Source organism: Opisthocomus hoazin, chromosome 19 (assembly GCF_030867145.1).
Source record: "Opisthocomus hoazin isolate bOpiHoa1 chromosome 19, bOpiHoa1.hap1, whole genome shotgun sequence".
NCBI lineage: Eukaryota > Metazoa > Chordata > Aves > Opisthocomiformes > Opisthocomidae > Opisthocomus > Opisthocomus hoazin.
In genome coordinates, this window is record NC_134432.1 from 4,424,945 (window position 1) to 4,451,269 (window position 26,325).

Below are 26,325 nucleotides of genomic sequence, written 5' to 3' on the forward strand. Positions count from 1 at the left end.
CAGATGAGGCTGAGCAACAGCTTTCCAGGCTAGCCCCTTCTGCCTGCCAGCTATCTGCAGACGTTCACACTTTCGGAGCAGGGCTGTGATAGGAGCCTGGCAGGGACACCACCATTACCTGCATGCTGTTTGAAGGTTCAAGTGGCAAGGTAAGGAAGCAGCCCCATTCTCTGTGCCTCTATGCGAACAGTGCCATGGGCAGATGAGGCTCAGCAACAGCTTTCCAGGCTAGCCCCTTCTGCCTGCCAGCTATCTGCAGACGTTCGCACTTTCGGAGCAGAGCTGCGAAAGGAGCCTGGCTGGGACACCAACTTTCCCAGGCTGCGTTTGAAGTTTGAGGTGGCAAGACAAGCAAGGAGCCCCATTCTCTGTGCCTCTGTGCGAGCACTGCCATGGGCAGATGAGGCTGAGCAACAGATTTCCAGGCTAGCACCTTCTGGCTGCCAGCTATCTGCAGACGTTCGCACTTTCGGAGCAGGGCTGCGAAAGGAGCCTGGCTGGGAAACCAACTTTCCCAGGCAACGTTTGAAGTTTGAGGTGGCAAGACAAGCAAGGAGCCCCATTCTCTGTGCCTCTGTGCGAGCACTGCCATGGGCAGATGAGGCTGAGCAGCAGATTTCCAGGCTAGCACCTTCTGGCTGCCAGCTATCTGCAGACGTTCGCACTTTCGGAGCAGGGCTGTGATAGGAGCCTGGCAGGGACACCACCATTACCTGCATGCGTTTGAAGTTTCAAGTGGCAAGTTAAGCAAGCAGCCCCATTCTCTGTGCCTCTGTGCAAACAGTGCCATGGGCAGATGAGGCTGAGCAACAGCTTTCCAGGCTAGCCCCTTCTGCCTGCCAGCTATCTGCAGACGTTCGCACTTTCGGAGCAGAGCTGCGAAAGGAGCCTGGCTGGGACACCAACTTTCCCAGGCTGCGTTTGAAGTTTGAGGTGGCAAGACAAGCAAGGAGCCCCATTCTCTGTGCCTCTGTGCGAGCACTGCCATGGGCAGATGAGGCTGAGCAACAGCTTTCCAGGCTAGCCCCTTCTGCCTGCCAGCTATCTGCAGACATTCGCACTTTCGGAGCAGGGCTGCGAAAGGAGCCTGGCTGCGAAACCAACTTTCCCAGGCTGCGTTTGAAGTTTGAGGTGGCACGTCAAGCAAGGAGCCCCATTCTCTGTGCCTCTGTGCGAGCACTGCCATGGGCAGATGAGGCTGAGCAACAGCTTTCCAGGCTAGCCCCTTCTGCCTGCCAGCTATCTGCAGACGTTCGCACTTTCGGAGCAGGGCTGTGATAGGAGCCTGGCAGGGACACCACCATTACCTGCATGCTGTTTGAAGGTTCAAGTGGCAAGGTAAGGAAGCAGCCCCATTCTCTGTGCCTCTATGCGAACAGTGCCATGGGCAGATGAGGCTCAGCAACAGCTTTCCAGGCTAGCCCCTTCTGCCTGCCAGCTATCTGCAGACGTTCGCACTTGCGGAGCAGAGCTGCGAAAGGAGCCTGGCTGGGACACCAACTTTCCCAGGCTGCGTTTGAAGTTTGAGGTGGCAAGACAAGCAAGGAGCCCCATTCTCTGTGCCTCTGTGCGAGCACTGCCATGGGCAGATGAGGCTGAGCAACAGATTTCCAGGCTAGCACCTTCTGGCTGCCAGCTATCTGCAGACGTTCGCACTTTCGGAGCAGGGCTGCGAAAGGAGCCTGGCTGGGAAACCAACTTTCCCAGGCAACGTTTGAAGTTTGAGGTGGCAAGACAAGCAAGGAGCCCCATTCTCTGTGCCTCTGTGCGAGCACTGCCATGGGCAGATGAGGCTGAGCAACAGATTTCCAGGCTAGCACCTTCTGGCTGCCAGCTATCTGCAGACGTTCGCACTTTCGGAGCAGGGCTGCGAAAGGAGCCTGGCTGGGAAACCAACTTTCCCAGGCAACGTCTGAAGTTTGAGGTGGAAAGACAAGCAAGGAGCCCCATTCTCTGTGCCTCTGTGCGAGCACTGCCATGGGCAGATGAGGCTGAGCAGCAGATTTCCAGGCTAGCACCTTCTGGCTGCCAGCTATCTGCAGACGTTCGCACTTTCGGAGCAGGGCTGTGATAGGAGCCTGGCAGGGACACCACCATTACCTGCATGCGGTTTGAAGTTTCAAGTGGCAAGTTAAGCAAGCAGCCCCATTCTCTGTGCCTCTGTGCAAACAGTGCCATGGGCAGATGAGGCTGAGCAACAGCTTTCCAGGCTAGCCCCTTCTGCCTGCCAGCTATCTGCAGACGTTCGCACTTTCGGAGCAGGGCTGTGATAGGAGCCTGGCAGGGACACCACCATTCCCAGCATGCGGTTTGAAGTTTCAAGTGGCAAGATAAGCAAGGAGCCCCATTCTCTGTGCCTCTGTGCGAACAGTGCCATGGGCAGATGAGGCTGAGCAACAGCTTTCCAGGCTAGCCCCTTCTGCCTGCCAGCTATCTGCAGACGTTCGCACTTTCCGAGCAGGGCTGTGAAAGGAGCCTGGCAGGGACACCACCATTCCCAGCATGCGGTTTGAAGTTTCAAGTGGCAAGATAAGCAAGGAGACCCATTCTCTGTGCCTCTATGCAAACAGTGCCATGGGCAGATGAGGCTGAGCAACAGCTTTCCAGGCTAGCCCCTTCTGCCTGCCAGCTATCTGCAGACGTTCGCACTTTCGTAGCAGGGCTGTGATAGGAGCCTGGCAGGGACACCACCATTCCCAGCATGCGTTTGAAGTTTCAAGAGGCAAGATAAGCAAGCAGCCCCATTCTCTGTGCCTCTATGCGAACAGTGCCATGGGCAGATGAGGCTGAGCAACAGCTTTCCAGGCTAGCCCCTTCTGCCTGCCAGCTATCTGCAGACGTTCGCACTTTCGGAGCGGAGCTGCGAAAGGAGCCTGGCTGGGACACCAACTTTCCCAGGCTGCGTTTGAAGTTTGAGGTGGCAAGACAAGCAAGGAGCCCCATTCTCTGTGCCTCTGTGCGAGCACTGCCATGGGCAGATGAGGCTGAGCAGCAGATTTCCAGGCTAGCACCTTCTGGCTGCCAGCTATCTGCAGACGTTCGCACTTTCGGAGCAGGGCTGTGATAGGAGCCTGGCAGGGACACCACCATTACCTGCATGCGGTTTGAAGTTTCAAGTGGCAAGTTAAGCAAGCACCCCCATTCTCTGTGCCTCTGTGCAAACAGTGCCATGGGCAGATGAGGCTGAGCAACAGCTTTCCAGGCTAGCCCCTTCTCCCTGCCAGCTATCTGCAGACGTTCGCACTTTCGGAGCAGGGCTGTGATAGGAGCCTGGCAGGGACACCACCATTCCCAGCATGCGGTTTGAAGTTTCAAGTGGCAAGATAAGCAAGGAGCCCCATTCTCTGTGCCTCTGTGCGAACAGTGCCATGGGCAGATGAGGCTGAGCAACAGCTTTCCAGGCTAGCCCCTTCTGCCTGCCAGCTATCTGCAGACGTTCGCACTTTCGGAGCAGGGCTGTGAAAGGAGCCTGGCAGGGACACCACCATTCCCAGCATGCGGTTTGAAGTTTCAAGTGGCAAGATAAGCAAGGAGACCCATTCTCTGTGCCTCTATGCAAACAGTGCCATGGGCAGATGAGGCTGAGCAACAGCTTTCCAGGCTAGCCCCTTCTGCCTGCCAGCTATCTGCAGACGTTCGCACTTTCGGAGCAGAGCTGCGAAAGGAGCCTGGCTGGGACACCAACTTTCCCAGGCTGCGTTTGAAGTTTGAGGTGGCAAGACAAGCAAGGAGACCCATTCTCTGTGCCTCTGTGCGAGCACTGCCATGGGCAGATGAGGCTGAGCAACAGCTTTCCAGGCTAGCACCTTCTGGCTGCCAGCTATCTGCAGACGTTCGCACTTTCGGAGCAGGGCTGCGAAAGGAGCCTGGCAGGGACACCACCATTACCTGCATGCTGTTTGAAGGTTCAAGTGGCAAGGTAAGCAAGCAGCCCCATTCTCTGTGCCTCTATGCGAACAGTGCCATGGGCAGATGAGGCTGAGCAACAGCTTTCCAGGCTAGCCCCTTCTGCCTGCCAGCTATCTGCAGACGTTCGCACTTTCGGAGCAGAGCTGCGAAAGGAGCCTGGCTGGGACACCAACTTTCCCAGGCTGCGTTTGAAGTTTGAGGTGGCAAGACAAGCAAGGAGCCCCATTCTCTGTGCCTCTGTGCGAGCACTGCCATGGGCAGATGAGGCTGAGCAACAGATTTCCAGGCTAGCACCTTCTGGCTGCCAGCTATCTGCAGACGTTCGCACTTTCGGAGCAGGGCTGCGAAAGGAGCCTGGCTGGGAAACCAACTTTCCCAGGCAACGTCTGAAGTTTGAGGTGGAAAGACAAGCAAGGAGCCCCATTCTCTGTGCCTCTGTGCGAGCACTGCCATGGGCAGATGAGGCTGAGCAGCAGATTTCCAGGCTAGCACCTTCTGGCTGCCAGCTATCTGCAGACGTTCGCACTTTCGGAGCAGGGCTGTGATAGGAGCCTGGCAGGGACACCACCATTACCTGCATGCGGTTTGAAGTTTCAAGTGGCAAGTTAAGCAAGCAGCCCCATTCTCTGTGCCTCTATGCGAACAGTGCCATGGGCAGATGAGGCTGAGCAACAGCTTTCCAGGCTAGCCCCTTCTGCCTGCCAGCTATCTGCAGACGTTCGCACTTTCGGAGCAGGGCTGTGATAGGAGCCTGGCAGGGACACCACCATTCCCAGCATGCGGTTTGAAGTTTCAAGTGGCAAGATAAGCAAGGAGCCCCATTCTCTGTGCCTCTGTGCGAACAGTGCCATGGGCAGATGAGGCTGAGCAACAGCTTTCCAGGCTAGCCCCTTCTGCCTGCCAGCTATCTGCAGACGTTCGCACTTTCCGAGCAGGGCTGTGAAAGGAGCCTGGCAGGGACACCACCATTCCCAGCATGCGGTTTGAAGTTTCAAGTGGCAAGATAAGCAAGGAGACCCATTCTCTGTGCCTCTATGCAAACAGTGCCATGGGCAGATGAGGCTGAGCAACAGCTTTCCAGGCTAGCCCCTTCTGCCTGCCAGCTATCTGCAGACGTTCGCACTTTCGGAGCAGGGCTGTGATAGGAGCCTGGCAGGGACACCACCATTCCCAGCATGCTGTTTGAAGTTTCAAGTGGCAAGGTAAGCAAGCAGCCCCATTCTCTGTGCCTCTATGCGAACAGAGCCATGGGCACATGAGACTGAGCAACAGCTTTCCAGGCTAGCCCCTTCTGCCTGTCAGCTATCTGCAATCGTTCGCATTTCAAGAGCTGGGCTGCGAAAGGAGCCTGGCTGGGACACCAAATTTTCCAGGCTGCGTTTGAAGTTTGAGGTGGCAAGACAAGCAAGGAGCCCCATTCTCTGTGCCTCTGTGCGAGCACTGCCATGGGCAGATGAGGCTGAGCAACAGCTTTCCAGGCTAGCCCCTTCTGCCTGCCAGCTATCTGCAGACGTTCGCACTTTCAGAGCAGGGCTGTGATAGGAGCCTGGCTGGGACACCACCATTACCTGCATGCTGTTTGAAGTTTCAAGTGGCAAGGTAAGCAAGCAGCCCCATTCTCTGTGCCTCTATGCGAACAGTGCCATGGGCAGATGAGGCTGAGCAACAGCTTTCCAGGCTAGCCCCTTCTGCCTGCCAGCTATCTGCAGACGTTCGCACTTTCGGAGCAGGGCTGTGATAGGAGCCTGGCAGGGACACAACCATTCCCAGCATGCGTTTGAAGTTTGAAGTGGCAAGATAAGCAAGCAGCCCCATTCTCTGTGCCTCTGTGCGAACAGTGCCATGGGCAGATGAGGCTGAGCAACAGCTTTCCAGGCTAGCCCCTTTTGCCTGCCAGCTATCTGCAGACGTTCGCACTTTCGGAGCAGGGCTGTGATAGGAGCCTGGCAGGGACACCACCATTACCTGCATGCGGTTTCAAGTTTCAAGTGACAAGTTAAGCAAGCAGCCCCATTCTCTGTGCCTCTATGCGAACAGTGCCATGGGCAGATGAGGCTGAGCAACAGCTTTCCAGGCTAGCCCCTTCTGCCTGCCAGCTATCTGCAGACGTTCGCACTTTCGGAGCAGAGCTGCGAAAGGAGCCTGGCTGGGACACCAAATTTCCCAGGCTGCGTTTGAAGTTTGAGGTGGCAAGACAAGCAAGGAGCCCCATTCTCTGTGCCTCTGTGCGAGCACTGCCATGGGCAGATGAGGCTGAGCAACAGATTTCCAGGCTAGCACCTTCTGGCTGCCAGCTATCTGCAGACGTTCGCACTTTCGGAGCAGGGCTGCGAAAGGAGCCTGGCTGCGAAACCAACTTTCCCAGGCTGCGTTTGAAGTTTGAGGTGACACGTCAAGCAAGGAGCCCCATTCTCTGTGCCTCTGTGCGAGCACTGCCATGGGCAGATGAGGCTGAGCAACAGCTTTCCAGGCTAGCCCCTTCTGCCTGCCAGCTATCTGTAGACGTTCGCACTTTCGGAGCAGGGCTGTGATAGGAGCCTGGCAGGGACACCACCATTACCTGCATGCTGTTTGAAGGTTCAAGTGGCAAGGTAAGCAAGCAGCCCCATTCTCTGTGCCTCTATGCGAACAGTGCCATGGGCAGATGAGGCTCAGCAACAGCTTTCCAGGCTAGCCCCTTCTGCCTGCCAGCTATCTGCAGACGTTCGCACTTTCGGAGCAGAGCTGCGAAAGGAGCCTGGCTGGGACACCAACTTTCCCAGGCTGCGTTTGAAGTTTGAGGTGGCAAGACAAGCAAGGAGCCCCATTCTCTGTGCCTCTGTGCGAGCACTGCCATGGGCAGATGAGGCTGAGCAACAGATTTCCAGGCTAGCCCCTTCTGCCTGCCAGCTATCTGCAGACGTTCGCACTTTCGGAGCAGGGCTGTGATAGGAGCCTGGCAGGGACACCACCATTCCCAGCATGCGTTTGAAGTTTCAAGTGGCAAGTTAAGCAAGCAGCCCCATTCTCTGTGCCTCTATGCGAACAGTGCCATGGGCAGATGAGGCTGAGCAACAGCTTTCCAGGCTAGCCCCTTCTGCCTGCCAGCTATCTGCAGACGTTCGCACTTTCGGAGCAGGGCTGTGAAAGGAGCCTGGCAGGGACACCACCATTACCTGCATGCGGTTTGAAGTTTCAAGTGGCAAGGTAAGCAAGCAGCCCCATTCTCTGTGCCTCTATGCGAACAGAGCCATGGGCACATGAGACTGAGCAACAGCTTTCCAGGCTAGCCCCTTCTGCCTGTCAGCTATCTGCAATCGTTCGCATTTCAAGAGCTGGGCTGCGAAAGGAGCCTGGCTGGGACACCAACTTTCGCAGACTGCGTTTGAAGTTTGAGGTGGCAAGACAAGCAAGGAGCCCCATTCTCTGTGCCTCTGTGCGAGCACTGCCATGGGCAGATGAGGCTGAGCAACAGCTTTCCAGGCTAGCCCCTTCTGCCTGCCAGCTATCTGCAGACGTTCGCACTTTCAGAGCAGGGCTGTGATAGGAGCCTGGCAGGGACACCACCATTACCTGCATGCGGTTTCAAGTTTCAAGTGGCAAGATAAGCAAGCAGCCCCATTCTCTGTGCCTCTATGCTAACAGTGCCATGGGCAGATGAGGCTGAGCAACAGCTTTCCAGGCTAGCCCCTTCTGCCTGCCAGCTATCTGCAGACGTTCGCACTTTCGGAGCAGAGCTGCGAAAGGAGCCTGGCTGGGACACCAACTTTCCCAGGCTGCGTTTGAAGTTTGAGGTGGCAAGACAAGCAAGGAGCCCCATTCTCTGTGCCTCTGTGCGAGCACTGCCATGGGCAGATGAGGCTGAGCAACAGCTTTCCAGGCTAGCCCCTTCTGCCTGCCAGCTATCTGCAGACGTTCGCACTTTCGGAGCAGGGCTGTGATAGGAGCCTGGCAGGGACACCACCATTCCCAGCATGCGGTTTGAAGTTTCAAGTGGCAAGATAAGCAAGCAGCCCCATTCTCTGTGCCTCTGTGCGAACAGTGCCATGGGCAGATGAGGCTGAGCAACAGCTTTCCAGGCTAGCCCCTTCTGCCTGCCAGCTATCTGCAGACATTCGCACTTTCCGAGCAGGGCTGTGAAAGGAGCCTGGCAGGGACACCACCATTCCCAGCATGCGGTTTGAAGTTTCAAGTGGCAAGGTAAGCAAGCAGCCCCATTCTCTGTGCCTCTATGCGAACAGAGCCATGGGCACATGAGACTGAGCAACAGCTTTCCAGGCTAGCCCCTTCTGCCTGTCAGCTATCTGCAATCGTTCGCATTTCAAGAGCTGGGCTGCGAAAGGAGCCTGGCTGGGACACCAACTTTCGCAGACTGCGTTTGAAGTTTGAGGTGGCAAGACAAGCAAGGAGCCCCATTCTCTGTGCCTCTGTGCGAGCACTGCCATGGGCAGATGAGGCTGAGCAACAGCTTTCCAGGCTAGCCCCTTCTGCCTGCCAGCTATCTGCAGACGTTCGCACTTTCAGAGCAGGGCTGTGATAGGAGCCTGGCTGGGACACCACCATTACCTGCATGCTGTTTGAAGTTTCAAGTGGCAAGGTAAGCAAGCAGCCCCATTCTCTGTGCCTCTATGCGAACAGTGCCATGGGCAGATGAGGCTGAGCAACAGCTTTCCAGGCTAGCCCCTTCTGCCTGCCAGCTATCTGCAGACGTTCGCACTTTCGGAGCAGAGCTGCGAAAGGAGCCTGGCTGGGACACCAAATTTCCCAGGCTGCGTTTGAAGTTTGAGGTGGCAAGACAAGCAAGGAGCCCCATTCTCTGTGCCTCTGTGCGAGCACTGCCATGGGCTGATGAGGCTGAGCAACAGATTTCCAGGCTAGCACCTTCTGGCTGCCAGCTATCTGCAGACGTTCGCACTTTCGGAGCAGGGCTGTGATAGGAGCCTGGCAGGGACACCACCATTACCTGCATGCGGTTTCAAGTTTCAAGTGGCAAGATAAGCAAGCAGCCCCATTCTCTGTGCCTCTATGCTAACAGTGCCATGGGCAGATGAGGCTGAGCAACAGCTTTCCAGGCTAGCCCCTTCTGCCTGCCAGCTATCTGCAGACGTTCGCACTTTCGGAGCAGAGCTGCGAAAGGAGCCTGGCTGGGACACCAACTTTCCCAGGCTGCGTTTGAAGTTTGAGGTGGCAAGACAAGCAAGGAGCCCCATTCTCTGTGCCTCTGTGCGAGCACTGCCATGGGCAGATGAGGCTGAGCAACAGCTTTCCAGGCTAGCCCCTTCTGCCTGCCAGCTATCTGCAGACGTTCGCACTTTCGGAGCAGGGCTGTGATAGGAGCCTGGCAGGGACACCACCATTCCCAGCATGCGGTTTGAAGTTTCAAGTGGCAAGATAAGCAAGCAGCCCCATTCTCTGTGCCTCTGTGCGAACAGTGCCATGGGCAGATGAGGCTGAGCAACAGCTTTCCAGGCTAGCCCCTTCTGCCTGCCAGCTATCTGCAGACATTCGCACTTTCCGAGCAGGGCTGTGAAAGGAGCCTGGCAGGGACACCACCATTCCCAGCATGCGGTTTGAAGTTTCAAGTGGCAAGGTAAGCAAGCAGCCCCATTCTCTGTGCCTCTATGCGAACAGAGCCATGGGCACATGAGACTGAGCAACAGCTTTCCAGGCTAGCCCCTTCTGCCTGTCAGCTATCTGCAATCGTTCGCATTTCAAGAGCTGGGCTGCGAAAGGAGCCTGGCTGGGACACCAACTTTCGCAGACTGCGTTTGAAGTTTGAGGTGGCAAGACAAGCAAGGAGCCCCATTCTCTGTGCCTCTGTGCGAGCACTGCCATGGGCAGATGAGGCTGAGCAACAGCTTTCCAGGCTAGCCCCTTCTGCCTGCCAGCTATCTGCAGACGTTCGCACTTTCAGAGCAGGGCTGTGATAGGAGCCTGGCTGGGACACCACCATTACCTGCATGCTGTTTGAAGTTTCAAGTGGCAAGGTAAGCAAGCAGCCCCATTCTCTGTGCCTCTATGCGAACAGTGCCATGGGCAGATGAGGCTGAGCAACAGCTTTCCAGGCTAGCCCCTTCTGCCTGCCAGCTATCTGCAGACGTTCGCACTTTCGGAGCAGAGCTGCGAAAGGAGCCTGGCTGGGACACCAAATTTCCCAGGCTGCGTTTGAAGTTTGAGGTGGCAAGACAAGCAAGGAGCCCCATTCTCTGTGCCTCTGTGCGAGCACTGCCATGGGCTGATGAGGCTGAGCAACAGATTTCCAGGCTAGCACCTTCTGGCTGCCAGCTATCTGCAGACGTTCGCACTTTCGGAGCAGGGCTGCGAAAGGAGCCTGGCTGGGACACCAACTTTCCCAGACTGCGTTTGAAGTTTGAGGTGGCAAGACAAGCAAGGAGCCCCATTCTCTGTGCCTCTGTGCGAGCACTGCCATGGGCAGATGAGGCTGAGCAACAGCTTTCCAGGCTAGCCCCTTCTGCCTGCCAGCTATCTGCAGACGTTCGCACTTTCGGAGCAGGGCTGTGATAGGAGCCTGGCAGGGACACCACCATTACCTGCATGCTGTTTGAAGGTTCAAGTGGCAAGGTAAGCAAGCAGCCCCATTCTCTGTGCCTCTATGCGAACAGTGCCATGGGCAGATGAGGCTCAGCAACAGCTTTCCAGGCTAGCCCCTTCTGCCTGCCAGCTATCTGCAGACGTTCGCACTTTCGGAGCAGAGCTGCGAAAGGAGCCTGGCTGGGACACCAACTTTCCCAGGCTGCGTTTGAAGTTTGAGGTGGCAAGACAAGCAAGGAGCCCCATTCTCTGTGCCTCTGTGCGAGCACTGCCATGGGCAGATGAGGCTGAGCAACAGATTTCCAGGCTAGCCCCTTCTGCCTGCCAGCTATCTGCAGACGTTCGCACTTTCGGAGCAGGGCTGTGATAGGAGCCTGGCAGGGACACCACCATTCCCAGCATGCGTTTGAAGTTTCAAGTGGCAAGTTAAGCAAGCAGCCCCATTCTCTGTGCCTCTATGCGAACAGTGCCATGGGCAGATGAGGCTGAGCAACAGCTTTCCAGGCTAGCCCCTTCTGCCTGCCAGCTATCTGCAGACGTTCGCACTTTCGGAGCAGGGCTGTGAAAGGAGCCTGGCAGGGACACCACCATTACCTGCATGCTGTTTGAAGTTTCAAGTGGCAAGGTAAGCAAGCAGCCCCATTCTCTGTGCCTCTATGCGAACAGAGCCATGGGCACATGAGACTGAGCAACAGCTTTCCAGGCTAGCCCCTTCTGGCTGCCAGCTATCTGCAGACGTTCGCACTTTCGGAGCAGAGCTGCGAAAGGAGCCTGGCTGGGACACCAACTTTCGCAGACTGCGTTTGAAGTTTGAGGTGGCAAGACAAGCAAGGAGCCCCATTCTCTGTGCCTCTGTGCGAGCACTGCCATGGGCAGATGAGGCTGAGCAACAGCTTTCCAGGCTAGCCCCTTCTGCCTGCCAGCTATCTGCAGACGTTCGCACTTTCAGAGCAGGGCTGTGATAGGAGCCTGGCAGGGACACCACCATTACCTGCATGCGGTTTCAAGTTTCAAGTGGCAAGATAAGCAAGCAGCCCCATTCTCTGTGCCTCTATGCGAACAGTGCCATGGGCAGATGAGGCTGAGCAACAGCTTTCCAGGCTAGCCCCTTCTGCCTGCCAGCTATCTGCAGACGTTCGCACTTTCGGAGCAGGGCTGCGAAAGGAGCCTGGCTGGGACACCAACTTTCCCAGGCTGCGTTTGAAGTTTGAGGTGGCAAGACAAGCAAGGAGCCCCATTCTCTGTGCCTCTGTGCGAGCACTGCCATGGGCAGATGAGGCTGAGCAACAGATTTCCAGGCTAGCACCTTCTGGCTGCCAGCTATCTGCAGACGTTCGCACTTTCGGAGCAGGGCTGCGAAAGGAGCCTGGCTGCGAAACCAACTTTCCCAGGCTGCGTTTGAAGTTTGAGGTGACACGTCAAGCAAGGAGCCCCATTCTCTGTGCCTCTGTGCGAGCACTGCCATGGGCAGATGAGGCTGAGCAACAGCTTTCCAGGCTAGCCCCTTCTGCCTGCCAGCTATCTGCAGATGTTCGCACTTTCGGAGCAGGGCTGTGATAGGAGCCTGGCAGGGACACCACCATTACCTGCATGCTGTTTGAAGGTTCAAGTGGCAAGGTAAGCAAGCAGCCCCATTCTCTGTGCCTCTATGCGAACAGTGCCATGGGCAGATGAGGCTCAGCAACAGCTTTCCAGGCTAGCCCCTTCTGCCTGCCAGCTATCTGCAGACGTTCGCACTTTCGGAGCAGAGGTGCGAAAGGAGCCTGGCTGGGACACCAACTTTCCCAGGCTGCGTTTGAAGTTTGAGGTGGCAAGACAAGCAAGGAGCCCCATTCTCTGTGCCTCTGTGCGAGCACTGCCATGGGCAGATGAGGCTGAGCAACAGATTTCCAGGCTAGCACCTTCTGGCTGCCAGCTATCTGCAGACGTTCGCACTTTCGGAGCAGGGCTGCGAAAGGAGCCTGGCTGGGAAACCAACTTTCCCAGGCAACTTTTGAAGTTTCAAGTGGTAAGACAAGCAAGGAGCCCCATTCTCTGTGCCTCTGTGCAAACAGTGCCATGGGCAGATGAGGCTGAGCAACAGCTTTCCAGGCTAGCCCCTTCTGCCTGCCAGCTATCTGCAGACGTTCGCACTTTCGGAGCAGGGCTGTGATAGGAGCCTGGCAGGGACAACACCATTCCCAGCATGCGGTTTGAAGTTTCAAGTGGCAAGATAAGCAAGCAGCCCCATTCTCTGTGCCTCTGTGCGAACAGTGCCATGGGCAGATGAGGCTGAGCAACAGCTTTCCAGGCTAGCCCCTTCTGCCTGCCAGCTATCTGCAGACGTTCGCACTTTCCGAGCAGGGCTGTGAAAGGAGCCTGGCAGGGACACCACCATTCCCAGCATGCGGTTTGAAGTTTCAAGTGGCAAGATAAGCAAGGAGCCCCATTCTCTGTGCCTCTATGCAAACAGTGCCATGGGCAGATGAGGCTGAGCAACAGCTTTCCAGGCTAGCCCCTTCTGCCTGCCAGCTATCTGCAGACGTTCGCACTTTCGTAGCAGGGCTGTGATAGGAGCCTGGCAGGGACACCACCATTCCCAGCATGCGTTTGAAGTTTCAAGTGGCAAGATAAGCAAGCAGCCCCATTCTCTGTGCCTCTATGCGAACAGTGCCATGGGCAGATGAGGCTGAGTAACAGCTTTCCAGGCTAGCCCCTTCTGCCTGCCAGCTATCTGCAGACGTTCGCACTTTCGGAGCAGGGCTGCGAAAGGAGCCTGGCTGGGACACCAACTTTCCCAGGCAACGTTTGAAGTTTGAGGTGGCAAGACAAGCAAGGAGCCCCATTCTCTGTGCCTCTGTGCGAGCACTGCCATGGGCAGATGAGGCTGAGCAACAGATTTCCAGGCTAGCACCTTCTGGCTGCCAGCTATCTGCAGACGTTCGCACTTTCGGAGCAGGGCTGTGAAAGGAGCCTGGCAGGGACACCACCATTACCTGCATACGGTTTCAAGTTTCAAGTGACAAGTTAAGCAAGCAGCCCCATTCTCTGTGCCTCTATGCGAACAGTGCCATGGGCAGATGAGGCTGAGCAACAGCTTTCCAGGCTAGCCCCTTCTGCCTGTCAGCTATCTGCAGACGTTCGCACTTTCGGAGCAGAGCTGCGAAAGGAGCCTGGCTGGGACACCAAATTTCCCAGGCTGCGTTTGAAGTTTGAGGTGGCAAGACAAGCAAGGAGCCCCATTCTCTGTGCCTCTGTGCGAGCACTGCCATGGGCAGATGAGGCTGAGCAACAGATTTCCAGGCTAGCACCTTCTGGCTGCCAGCTATCTGCAGACGTTCGCACTTTCGGAGCAGGGCTGCGAAAGGAGCCTGGCTGCGAAACCAACTTTCCCAGGCTGCGTTTGAAGTTTGAGGTGGCACGTCAAGCAAGGAGCCCCATTCTCTGTGCCTCTGTGCGAGCACTGCCATGGGCAGATGAGGCTGAGCAACAGCTTTCCAGGCTAGCCCCTTCTGCCTGCCAGCTATCTGCAGACGTTCGCACTTTCGGAGCAGGGCTGTGATAGGAGCCTGGCAGGGACACCACCATTACCTGCATGTTGTTTGAAGGTTCAAGTGGCAAGGTAAGGAAGCAGCCCCATTCTCTGTGCCTCTATGCGAACAGTGCCATGGGCAGATGAGGCTCAGCAACAGCTTTCCAGGCTAGCCCCTTCTGCCTGCCAGCTATCTGCAGACGTTCGCACTTTCGGAGCAGAGCTGCGAAAGGAGCCTGGCTGGGACACCAACTTTCCCAGGCTGCGTTTGAAGTTTGAGGTGGCAAGACAAGCAAGGAGCCCCATTCTCTGTGCCTCTGTGCGAGCACTGCCATGGGCAGATGAGGCTGAGCAACAGATTTCCAGGCTAGCACCTTCTGGCTGCCAGCTATCTGCAGACGTTCGCACTTTCGGAGCAGGGCTGCGAAAGGAGCCTGGCTGGGAAACCAACTTTCCCAGGCAACTTTTGAAGTTTCAAGTGGTAAGACAAGCAAGGAGCCCCATTCTCTGTGCCTCTGTGCAAACAGTGCCATGGGCAGATGAGGCTGAGCAACAGCTTTCCAGGCTAGCCCCTTCTGCCTGCCAGCTATCTGCAGACGTTCGCACTTTCGGAGCAGGGCTGTGATAGGAGCCTGGCAGGGACAACACCATTCCCAGCATGCGGTTTGAAGTTTCAAGTGGCAAGATAAGCAAGGAGCCCCATTCTCTGTGCCTCTGTGCGAACAGTGCCATGGGCAGATGAGGCTGAGCAACAGCTTTCCAGGCTAGCCCCTTCTGCCTGCCAGCTATCTGCAGACGTTCGCACTTTCCGAGCAGGGCTGTGAAAGGAGCCTGGCAGGGACACCACCATTCCCAGCATGCGGTTTGAAGTTTCAAGTGGCAAGATAAGCAAGGAGACCCATTCTCTGTGCCTCTATGCAAACAGTGCCATGGGCAGATGAGGCTGAGCAACAGCTTTCCAGGCTAGCCCCTTCTGCCTGCCAGCTATCTGCAGACGTTCGCACTTTCGTAGCAGGGCTGTGATAGGAGCCTGGCAGGGACACCACCATTCCCAGCATGCGTTTGAAGTTTCAAGAGGCAAGATAAGCAAGCAGCCCCATTCTCTGTGCCTCTATGCGAACAGTGCCATGGGCAGATGAGGCTGAGCAACAGCTTTCCAGGCTAGCCCCTTCTGCCTGCCAGCTATCTGCAGACGTTCGCACTTTCGGAGCGGAGCTGCGAAAGGAGCCTGGCTGGGACACCAACTTTCCCAGGCTGCGTTTGAAGTTTGAGGTGGCAAGACAAGCAAGGAGCCCCATTCTCTGTGCCTCTGTGCGAGCACTGCCATGGGCAGATGAGGCTGAGCAGCAGATTTCCAGGCTAGCACCTTCTGGCTGCCAGCTATCTGCAGACGTTCGCACTTTCGGAGCAGGGCTGTGATAGGAGCCTGGCAGGGACACCACCATTACCTGCATGCGGTTTGAAGTTTCAAGTGGCAAGTTAAGCAAGCACCCCCATTCTCTGTGCCTCTGTGCAAACAGTGCCATGGGCAGATGAGGCTGAGCAACAGCTTTCCAGGCTAGCCCCTTCTCCCTGCCAGCTATCTGCAGACGTTCGCACTTTCGGAGCAGGGCTGTGATAGGAGCCTGGCAGGGACACCACCATTCCCAGCATGCGGTTTGAAGTTTCAAGTGGCAAGATAAGCAAGGAGCCCCATTCTCTGTGCCTCTGTGCGAACAGTGCCATGGGCAGATGAGGCTGAGCAACAGCTTTCCAGGCTAGCCCCTTCTGCCTGCCAGCTATCTGCAGACGTTCGCACTTTCGGAGCAGGGCTGTGAAAGGAGCCTGGCAGGGACACCACCATTCCCAGCATGCGGTTTGAAGTTTCAAGTGGCAAGATAAGCAAGGAGACCCATTCTCTGTGCCTCTATGCAAACAGTGCCATGGGCAGATGAGGCTGAGCAACAGCTTTCCAGGCTAGCCCCTTCTGCCTGCCAGCTATCTGCAGACGTTCGCACTTTTGTAGCAGGGCTGTGATAGGAGCCTGGCAGGGACACCACCATTCCCAGCATGCGTTTGAAGTTTCAAGAGGCAAGATAAGCAAGCAGCCCCATTCTCTGTGCCTCTATGCGAACAGTGCCATGGGCAGATGAGGCTGAGCAACAGCTTTCCAGGCTAGCCCCTTCTGCCTGCCAGCTATCTGCAGACGTTCGCACTTTCGGAGCAGAGCTGCGAAAGGAGCCTGGCTGGGACACCAACTTTCCCAGGCTGCGTTTGAAGTTTGAGGTGGCAAGACAAGCAAGGAGACCCATTCTCTGTGCCTCTGTGCGAGCACTGCCATGGGCAGATGAGGCTGAGCAACAGCTTTCCAGGCTAGCACCTTCTGGCTGCCAGCTATCTGCAGACGTTCGCACTTTCGGAGCAGGGCTGCGAAAGGAGCCTGGCAGGGACACCACCATTACCTGCATGCTGTTTGAAGGTTCAAGTGGCAAGGTAAGCAAGCAGCCCCATTCTCTGTGCCTCTATGCGAACAGTGCCATGGGCAGATGAGGCTGAGCAACAGCTTTCCAGGCTAGCCCCTTCTGCCTGCCAGCTATCTGCAGACGTTCGCACTTTCGGAGCAGAGCTGCGAAAGGAGCCTGGCTGGGACACCAACTTTCCCAGGCTGCGTTTGAAGTTTGAGGTGGCAAGACAAGCAAGGAGCCCCATTCTCTGTGCCTCTGTGCGAGCACTGCCATGGGCAGATGAGGCTGAGCAACAGATTTCCAGGCTAGCACCTTCTGGCTGCCAGCTATCTGCAGACGTTCGCACTTTCGGAGCAGGGCTGCGAAAGGAGCCTGGCTGGGAAACCAACTTTCCCAGGCAACGTCTGAAGTTTGAGGTGGAAAGACAAGCAAGGAGCCCCATTCTCTGTGCCTCTGTGCGAGCACTGCCATGGGCAGATGAGGCTGAGCAGCAGATTTCCAGGCTAGCACCTTCTGGCTGCCAGCTATCTGCAGACGTTCGCACTTTCGGAGCAGGGCTGTGATAGGAGCCTGGCAGGGACACCACCATTACCTGCATGCGGTTTGAAGTTTCAAGTGGCAAGTTAAGCAAGCAGCCCCATTCTCTGTGCCTCTATGCGAACAGTGCCATGGGCAGATGAGGCTGAGCAACAGCTTTCCAGGCTAGCCCCTTCTGCCTGCCAGCTATCTGCAGACGTTCGCACTTTCGGAGCAGGGCTGTGATAGGAGCCTGGCAGGGACACCACCATTCCCAGCATGCGGTTTGAAGTTTCAAGTGGCAAGATAAGCAAGGAGCCCCATTCTCTGTGCCTCTGTGCGAACAGTGCCATGGGCAGATGAGGCTGAGCAACAGCTTTCCAGGCTAGCCCCTTCTGCCTGCCAGCTATCTGCAGACGTTCGCACTTTCCGAGCAGGGCTGTGAAAGGAGCCTGGCAGGGACACCACCATTCCCAGCATGCGGTTTGAAGTTTCAAGTGGCAAGATAAGCAAGGAGACCCATTCTCTGTGCCTCTATGCAAACAGTGCCATGGGCAGATGAGGCTGAGCAACAGCTTTCCAGGCTAGCCCCTTCTGCCTGCCAGCTATCTGCAGACGTTCGCACTTTCGGAGCAGGGCTGTGATAGGAGCCTGGCAGGGACACCACCATTCCCAGCATGCTGTTTGAAGTTTCAAGTGGCAAGGTAAGCAAGCAGCCCCATTCTCTGTGCCTCTATGCGAACAGAGCCATGGGCACATGAGACTGAGCAACAGCTTTCCAGGCTAGCCCCTTCTGCCTGTCAGCTATCTGCAATCGTTCGCATTTCAAGAGCTGGGCTGCGAAAGGAGCCTGGCTGGGACACCAACTTTCGCAGACTGCGTTTGAAGTTTGAGGTGGCAAGACAAGCAAGGAGCCCCATTCTCTGTGCCTCTGTGCGAGCACTGCCATGGGCAGATGAGGCTGAGCAACAGCTTTCCAGGCTAGCCCCTTCTGCCTGCCAGCTATCTGCAGACGTTCGCACTTTCAGAGCAGGGCTGTGATAGGAGCCTGGCTGGGACACCACCATTACCTGCATGCTGTTTGAAGTTTCAAGTGGCAAGGTAAGCAAGCAGCCCCATTCTCTGTGCCTCTATGCGAACAGTGCCATGGGCAGATGAGGCTGAGCAACAGCTTTCCAGGCTAGCCTCTTCTGCCTGCCAGCTATCTGCAGACGTTCGCACTTTCGGAGCAGGGCTGTGATAGGAGCCTGGCAGGGACACAACCATTCCCAGCATGCGTTTGAAGTTTGAAGTGGCAAGATAAGCAAGCAGCCCCATTCTCTGTGCCTCTGTGCGAACAGTGCCATGGGCAGATGAGGCTGAGCAACAGCTTTCCAGGCTAGCCCCTTTTGCCTGCCAGCTATCTGCAGACGTTCGCACTTTCGGAGCAGGGCTGTGATAGGAGCCTGGCAGGGACACCACCATTACCTGCATGCGGTTTCAAGTTTCAAGTGACAAGTTAAGCAAGCAGCCCCATTCTCTGTGCCTCTATGCGAACAGTGCCATGGGCAGATGAGGCTGAGCAACAGCTTTCCAGGCTAGCCCCTTCTGCCTGCCAGCTATCTGCAGACGTTCGCACTTTCGGAGCAGAGCTGCGAAAGGAGCCTGGCTGGGACACCAAATTTCCCAGGCTGCGTTTGAAGTTTGAGGTGGCAAGACAAGCAAGGAGCCCCATTCTCTGTGCCTCTGTGCGAGCACTGCCATGGGCAGATGAGGCTGAGCAACAGATTTCCAGGCTAGCACCTTCTGGCTGCCAGCTATCTGCAGACGTTCGCACTTTCGGAGCAGGGCTGCGAAAGGAGCCTGGCTGCGAAACCAACTTTCCCAGGCTGCGTTTGAAGTTTGAGGTGACACGTCAAGCAAGGAGCCCCATTCTCTGTGCCTCTGTGCGAGCACTGCCATGGGCAGATGAGGCTGAGCAACAGCTTTCCAGGCTAGCCCCTTCTGCCTGCCAGCTATCTGTAGACGTTCGCACTTTCGGAGCAGGGCTGTGATAGGAGCCTGGCAGGGACACCACCATTACCTGCATGCTGTTTGAAGGTTCAAGTGGCAAGGTAAGCAAGCAGCCCCATTCTCTGTGCCTCTATGCGAACAGTGCCATGGGCAGATGAGGCTCAGCAACAGCTTTCCAGGCTAGCCCCTTCTGCCTGCCAGCTATCTGCAGACGTTCGCACTTTCGGAGCAGAGCTGCGAAAGGAGCCTGGCTGGGACACCAACTTTCCCAGGCTGCGTTTGAAGTTTGAGGTGGCAAGACAAGCAAGGAGCCCCATTCTCTGTGCCTCTGTGCGAGCACTGCCATGGGCAGATGAGGCTGAGCAACAGATTTCCAGGCTAGCCCCTTCTGCCTGCCAGCTATCTGCAGACGTTCGCACTTTCGGAGCAGGGCTGTGATAGGAGCCTGGCAGGGACACCACCATTCCCAGCATGCGTTTGAAGTTTCAAGTGGCAAGTTAAGCAAGCAGCCCCATTCTCTGTGCCTCTATGCGAACAGTGCCATGGGCAGATGAGGCTGAGCAACAGCTTTCCAGGCTAGCCCCTTCTGCCTGCCAGCTATCTGCAGACGTTCGCACTTTCGGAGCAGGGCTGTGAAAGGAGCCTGGCAGGGACACCACCATTACCTGCATGCGGTTTGAAGTTTCAAGTGGCAAGGTAAGCAAGCAGCCCCATTCTCTGTGCCTCTATGCGAACAGAGCCATGGGCACATGAGACTGAGCAACAGCTTTCCAGGCTAGCCCCTTCTGCCTGTCAGCTATCTGCAATCGTTCGCATTTCAAGAGCTGGGCTGCGAAAGGAGCCTGGCTGGGACACCAACTTTCGCAGACTGCGTTTGAAGTTTGAGGTGGCAAGACAAGCAAGGAGCCCCATTCTCTGTGCCTCTGTGCGAGCACTGCCATGGGCAGATGAGGCTGAGCAACAGCTTTCCAGGCTAGCCCCTTCTGCCTGCCAGCTATCTGCAGACGTTCGCACTTTCAGAGCAGGGCTGTGATAGGAGCCTGGCAGGGACACCACCATTACCTGCATGCGGTTTCAAGTTTCAAGTGGCAAGATAAGCAAGCAGCCCCATTCTCTGTGCCTCTATGCTAACAGTGCCATGGGCAGATGAGGCTGAGCAACAGCTTTCCAGGCTAGCCCCTTCTGCCTGCCAGCTATCTGCAGACGTTCGCACTTTCGGAGCAGAGCTGCGAAAGGAGCCTGGCTGGGACACCAACTTTCCCAGGCTGCGTTTGAAGTTTGAGGTGGCAAGACAAGCAAGGAGCCCCATTCTCTGTGCCTCTGTGCGAGCACTGCCATGGGCAGATGAGGCTGAGCAACAGATTTCCAGGCTAGCACCTTCTGGCTGCCAGCTATCTGCAGACGTTCGCACTTTCGGAGCAGGGCTGCGAAAGGAGCCTGGCTGCGAAACCAACTTTCCCAGGCTGCGTTTGAAGTTTGAGGTGACACGTCAAGCAAGGAGCCCCATTCTCTGTGCCTCTGTGCGAGCACTGCCATGGGCAGATGAGGCTGAGCAACAGCTTTCCAGGCTAGCCCCTTCTGCCTGCCAGCTATCTGCAGACGTTCGCACTTTCGGAGCAGGGCTGTGATAGGAGCCTGGCAGGGACACCACCATTACCTGCATGCTGTTTGAAGGTTCAAGTGGCAAGGTAAGCAAGCAGCCCCATTCTCTGTGCCTCTATGCGAACAGTGCCATGGGCAGATGAGGCTCAGCAACAGCTTTCCAGGCTAGCCCCTTCTGCCTGCCAGCTATCTGCAGACGTTCGCACTTTCGGAGCAGAGGTGCGAAAGGAGCCTGGCTGGGACACCAACTTTCCCAGGCTGCGTTTGAAGTTTGAGGTGGCAAGACAAGCAAGGAGCCCCATTCTCTGTGCCTCTGTGCGAGCACTGCCATGGGCAGATGAGGCTGAGCAACAGCTTTCCAGGCTAGCCCCTTCTGCCTGCCAGCTATCTGCAGACGTTCGCACTTTCGGAGCAGGGCTGTGATAGGAGCCTGGCAGGGACACCACCATTCCCAGCATGCGGTTTGAAGTTTCAAGTGGCAAGATAAGCAAGCAGCCCCATTCTCTGTGCCTCTGTGCGAACAGTGCCATGGGCAGATGAGGCTGAGCAACAGCTTTCCAGGCTAGCCCCTTCTGCCTGCCAGCTATCTGCAGACGTTCGCACTTTCCGAGCAGGGCTGTGAAAGGAGCCTGGCAGGGACACCACCATTCCCAGCATGCGGTTTGAAGTTTCAAGTGGCAAGGTAAGCAAGCAGCCCCATTCTCTGTGCCTCTATGCGAACAGAGCCATGGGCACATGAGACTGAGCAACAGCTTTCCAGGCTAGCCCCTTCTGCCTGTCAGCTATCTGCAATCGTTCGCATTTCAAGAGCTGGGCTGAGAAAGGAGCCTGGCTGGGACACCAACTTTCGCAGACTGCGTTTGAAGTTTGAGGTGGCAAGACAAGCAAGGAGCCCCATTCTCTGTGCCTCTGTGCGAGCACTGCCATGGGCAGATGAGGCTGAGCAACAGCTTTCCAGGCTAGCCCCTTCTGCCTGCCAGCTATCTGCAGACGTTCGCACTTTCAGAGCAGGGCTGTGATAGGAGCCTGGCTGGGACACCACCATTACCTGCATGCTGTTTGAAGTTTCAAGTGGCAAGGTAAGCAAGCAGCCCCATTCTCTGTGCCTCTATGCGAACAGTGCCATGGGCAGATGAGGCTGAGCAACAGCTTTCCAGGCTAGCCCCTTCTGCCTGCCAGCTATCTGCAGACGTTCGCACTTTCGGAGCAGGGCTGTGATAGGAGCCTGGCAGGGACACAACCATTCCCAGCATGCGTTTGAAGTTTCAAGTGGCAAGATAAGCAAGCAGCCCCATTCTCTGTGCCTCTGTGCGAACAGTGCCATGGGCAGATGAGGCTGAGCAACAGCTTTCCAGGCTAGCCCCTTTTGCCTGCCAGCTATCTGCAGACGTTCGCACTTTCGGAGCAGGGCTGTGATAGGAGCCTGGCAGGGACACCACCATTACCTGCATGCGGTTTCAAGTTTCAAGTGACAAGTTAAGCAAGCAGCCCCATTCCCTGTGCCTCTATGCGAACAGTGCCATGGGCAGATGAGGCTGAGCAACAGCTTTCCAGGCTAGCCCCTTCTGCCTGCCAGCTATCTGCAGACGTTCGCACTTTCGGAGCAGAGCTGCGAAAGGAGCCTGGCTGGGACACCAAATTTCCCAGGCTGCGTTTGAAGTTTGAGGTGGCAAGACAAGCAAGGAGCCCCATTCTCTGTGCCTCTGTGCGAGCACTGCCATGGGCTGATGAGGCTGAGCAACAGATTTCCAGGCTAGCACCTTCTGGCTGCCAGCTATCTGCAGACGTTCGCACTTTCGGAGCAGGGCTGCGAAAGGAGCCTGGCTGGGACACCAACTTTCCCAGACTGCGTTTGAAGTTTGAGGTGGCAAGACAAGCAAGGAGCCCCATTCTCTGTGCCTCTGTGCGAGCACTGCCATGGGCAGATGAGGCTGAGCAACAGCTTTCCAGGCTAGCCCCTTCTGCCTGCCAGCTATCTGCAGACGTTCGCACTTTCGGAGCAGGGCTGTGATAGGAGCCTGGCAGGGACACCACCATTACCTGCATGCTGTTTGAAGGTTCAAGTGGCAAGGTAAGCAAGCAGCCCCATTCTCTGTGCCTCTATGCGAACAGTGCCATGGGCAGATGAGGCTCAGCAACAGCTTTCCAGGCTAGCCCCTTCTGCCTGCCAGCTATCTGCAGACGTTCGCACTTTCGGAGCAGAGCTGCGAAAGGAGCCTGGCTGGGACACCAACTTTCCCAGGCTGCGTTTGAAGTTTGAGGTGGCAAGACAAGCAAGGAGCCCCATTCTCTGTGCCTCTGTGCGAGCACTGCCATGGGCAGATGAGGCTGAGCAACAGATTTCCAGGCTAGCCCCTTCTGCCTGCCAGCTATCTGCAGACGTTCGCACTTTCGGAGCAGGGCTGTGATAGGAGCCTGGCAGGGACACCACCATTCCCAGCATGCGTTTGAAGTTTCAAGTGGCAAGTTAAGCAAGCAGCCCCATTCTCTGTGCCTCTATGCGAACAGTGCCATGGGCAGATGAGGCTGAGCAACAGCTTTCCAGGCTAGCCCCTTCTGCCTGCCAGCTATCTGCAGACGTTCGCACTTTCGGAGCAGGGCTGTGAAAGGAGCCTGGCAGGGACACCACCATTACCTGCATGCTGTTTGAAGTTTCAAGTGGCAAGGTAAGCAAGCAGCCCCATTCTCTGTGCCTCTATGCGAACAGAGCCATGGGCACATGAGACTGAGCAACAGCTTTCCAGGCTAGCCCCTTCTGGCTGCCAGCTATCTGCAGACGTTCGCACTTTCGGAGCAGAGCTGCGAAAGGAGCCTGGCTGGGACACCAACTTTCGCAGACTGCGTTTGAAGTTTGAGGTGGCAAGACAAGCAAGGAGCCCCATTCTCTGTGCCTCTGTGCGAGCACTGCCATGGGCAGATGAGGCTGAGCAACAGCTTTCCAGGCTAGCCCCTTCTGCCTGCCAGCTATCTGCAGACGTTCGCACTTTCAGAGCAGGGCTGTGATAGGAGCCTGGCAGGGACACCACCATTACCTGCATGCGGTTTCAAGTTTCAAGTGGCAAGATAAGCAAGCAGCCCCATTCTCTGTGCCTCTATGCGAACAGTGCCATGGGCAGATGAGGCTGAGCAACAGCTTTCCAGGCTAGCCCCTTCTGCCTGCCAGCTATCTGCAGACGTTCGCACTTTCGGAGCAGGGCTGCGAAAGGAGCCTGGCTGGGACACCAACTTTCCCAGGCTGCGTTTGAAGTTTGAGGTGGCAAGACAAGCAAGGAGCCCCATTCTCTGTGCCTCTGTGCGAGCACTGCCATGGGCAGATGAGGCTGAGCAACAGATTTCCAGGCTAGCACCTTCTGGCTGCCAGCTATCTGCAGACGTTCGCACTTTCGGAGCAGGGCTGCGAAAGGAGCCTGGCTGCGAAACCAACTTTCCCAGGCTGCGTTTGAAGTTTGAGGTGACACGTCAAGCAAGGAGCCCCATTCTCTGTGCCTCTGTGCGAGCACTGCCATGGGCAGATGAGGCTGAGCAACAGCTTTCCAGGCTAGCCCCTTCTGCCTGCCAGCTATCTGCAGATGTTCGCACTTTCGGAGCAGGGCTGTGATAGGAGCCTGGCAGGGACACCACCATTACCTGCATGCTGTTTGAAGGTTCAAGTGGCAAGGTAAGCAAGCAGCCCCATTCTCTGTGCCTCTATGCGAACAGTGCCATGGGCAGATGAGGCTCAGCAACAGCTTTCCAGGCTAGCCCCTTCTGCCTGCCAGCTATCTGCAGACGTTCGCACTTTCGGAGCAGAGGTGCGAAAGGAGCCTGGCTGGGACACCAACTTTCCCAGGCTGCGTTTGAAGTTTGAGGTGGCAAGACAAGCAAGGAGCCCCATTCTCTGTGCCTCTGTGCGAGCACTGCCATGGGCAGATGAGGCTGAGCAACAGATTTCCAGGCTAGCACCTTCTGGCTGCCAGCTATCTGCAGACGTTCGCACTTTCGGAGCAGGGCTGCGAAAGGAGCCTGGCTGGGAAACCAACTTTCCCAGGCAACTTTTGAAGTTTCAAGTGGTAAGACAAGCAAGGAGCCCCATTCTCTGTGCCTCTGTGCAAACAGTGCCATGGGCAGATGAGGCTGAGCAACAGCTTTCCAGGCTAGCCCCTTCTGCCTGCCAGCTATCTGCAGACGTTCGCACTTTCGGAGCAGGGCTGTGATAGGAGCCTGGCAGGGACAACACCATTCCCAGCATGCGGTTTGAAGTTTCAAGTGGCAAGATAAGCAAGCAGCCCCATTCTCTGTGCCTCTGTGCGAACAGTGCCATGGGCAGATGAGGCTGAGCAACAGCTTTCCAGGCTAGCCCCTTCTGCCTGCCAGCTATCTGCAGACGTTCGCACTTTCCGAGCAGGGCTGTGAAAGGAGCCTGGCAGGGACACCACCATTCCCAGCATGCGGTTTGAAGTTTCAAGTGGCAAGATAAGCAAGGAGCCCCATTCTCTGTGCCTCTATGCAAACAGTGCCATGGGCAGATGAGGCTGAGCAACAGCTTTCCAGGCTAGCCCCTTCTGCCTGCCAGCTATCTGCAGACGTTCGCACTTTCGTAGCAGGGCTGTGATAGGAGCCTGGCAGGGACACCACCATTCCCAGCATGCGTTTGAAGTTTCAAGTGGCAAGATAAGCAAGCAGCCCCATTCTCTGTGCCTCTATGCGAACAGTGCCATGGGCAGATGAGGCTGAGTAACAGCTTTCCAGGCTAGCCCCTTCTGCCTGCCAGCTATCTGCAGACGTTCGCACTTTCGGAGCAGGGCTGCGAAAGGAGCCTGGCTGGGACACCAACTTTCCCAGGCAACGTTTGAAGTTTGAGGTGGCAAGACAAGCAAGGAGCCCCATTCTCTGTGCCTCTGTGCGAGCACTGCCATGGGCAGATGAGGCTGAGCAACAGATTTCCAGGCTAGCACCTTCTGGCTGCCAGCTATCTGCAGACGTTCGCACTTTCGGAGCAGGGCTGTGAAAGGAGCCTGGCAGGGACACCACCATTACCTGCATACGGTTTCAAGTTTCAAGTGACAAGTTAAGCAAGCAGCCCCATTCTCTGTGCCTCTATGCGAACAGTGCCATGGGCAGATGAGGCTGAGCAACAGCTTTCCAGGCTAGCCCCTTCTGCCTGTCAGCTATCTGCAGACGTTCGCACTTTCGGAGCAGAGCTGCGAAAGGAGCCTGGCTGGGACACCAAATTTCCCAGGCTGCGTTTGAAGTTTGAGGTGGCAAGACAAGCAAGGAGCCCCATTCTCTGTGCCTCTGTGCGAGCACTGCCATGGGCAGATGAGGCTGAGCAACAGATTTCCAGGCTAGCACCTTCTGGCTGCCAGCTATCTGCAGACGTTCGCACTTTCGGAGCAGGGCTGCGAAAGGAGCCTGGCTGCGAAACCAACTTTCCCAGGCTGCGTTTGAAGTTTGAGGTGGCACGTCAAGCAAGGAGCCCCATTCTCTGTGCCTCTGTGCGAGCACTGCCATGGGCAGATGAGGCTGAGCAACAGCTTTCCAGGCTAGCCCCTTCTGCCTGCCAGCTATCTGCAGACGTTCGCACTTTCGGAGCAGGGCTGTGATAGGAGCCTGGCAGGGACACCACCATTACCTGCATGTTGTTTGAAGGTTCAAGTGGCAAGGTAAGGAAGCAGCCCCATTCTCTGTGCCTCTATGCGAACAGTGCCATGGGCAGATGAGGCTCAGCAACAGCTTTCCAGGCTAGCCCCTTCTGCCTGCCAGCTATCTGCAGACGTTCGCACTTTCGGAGCAGAGCTGCGAAAGGAGCCTGGCTGGGACACCAACTTTCCCAGGCTGCGT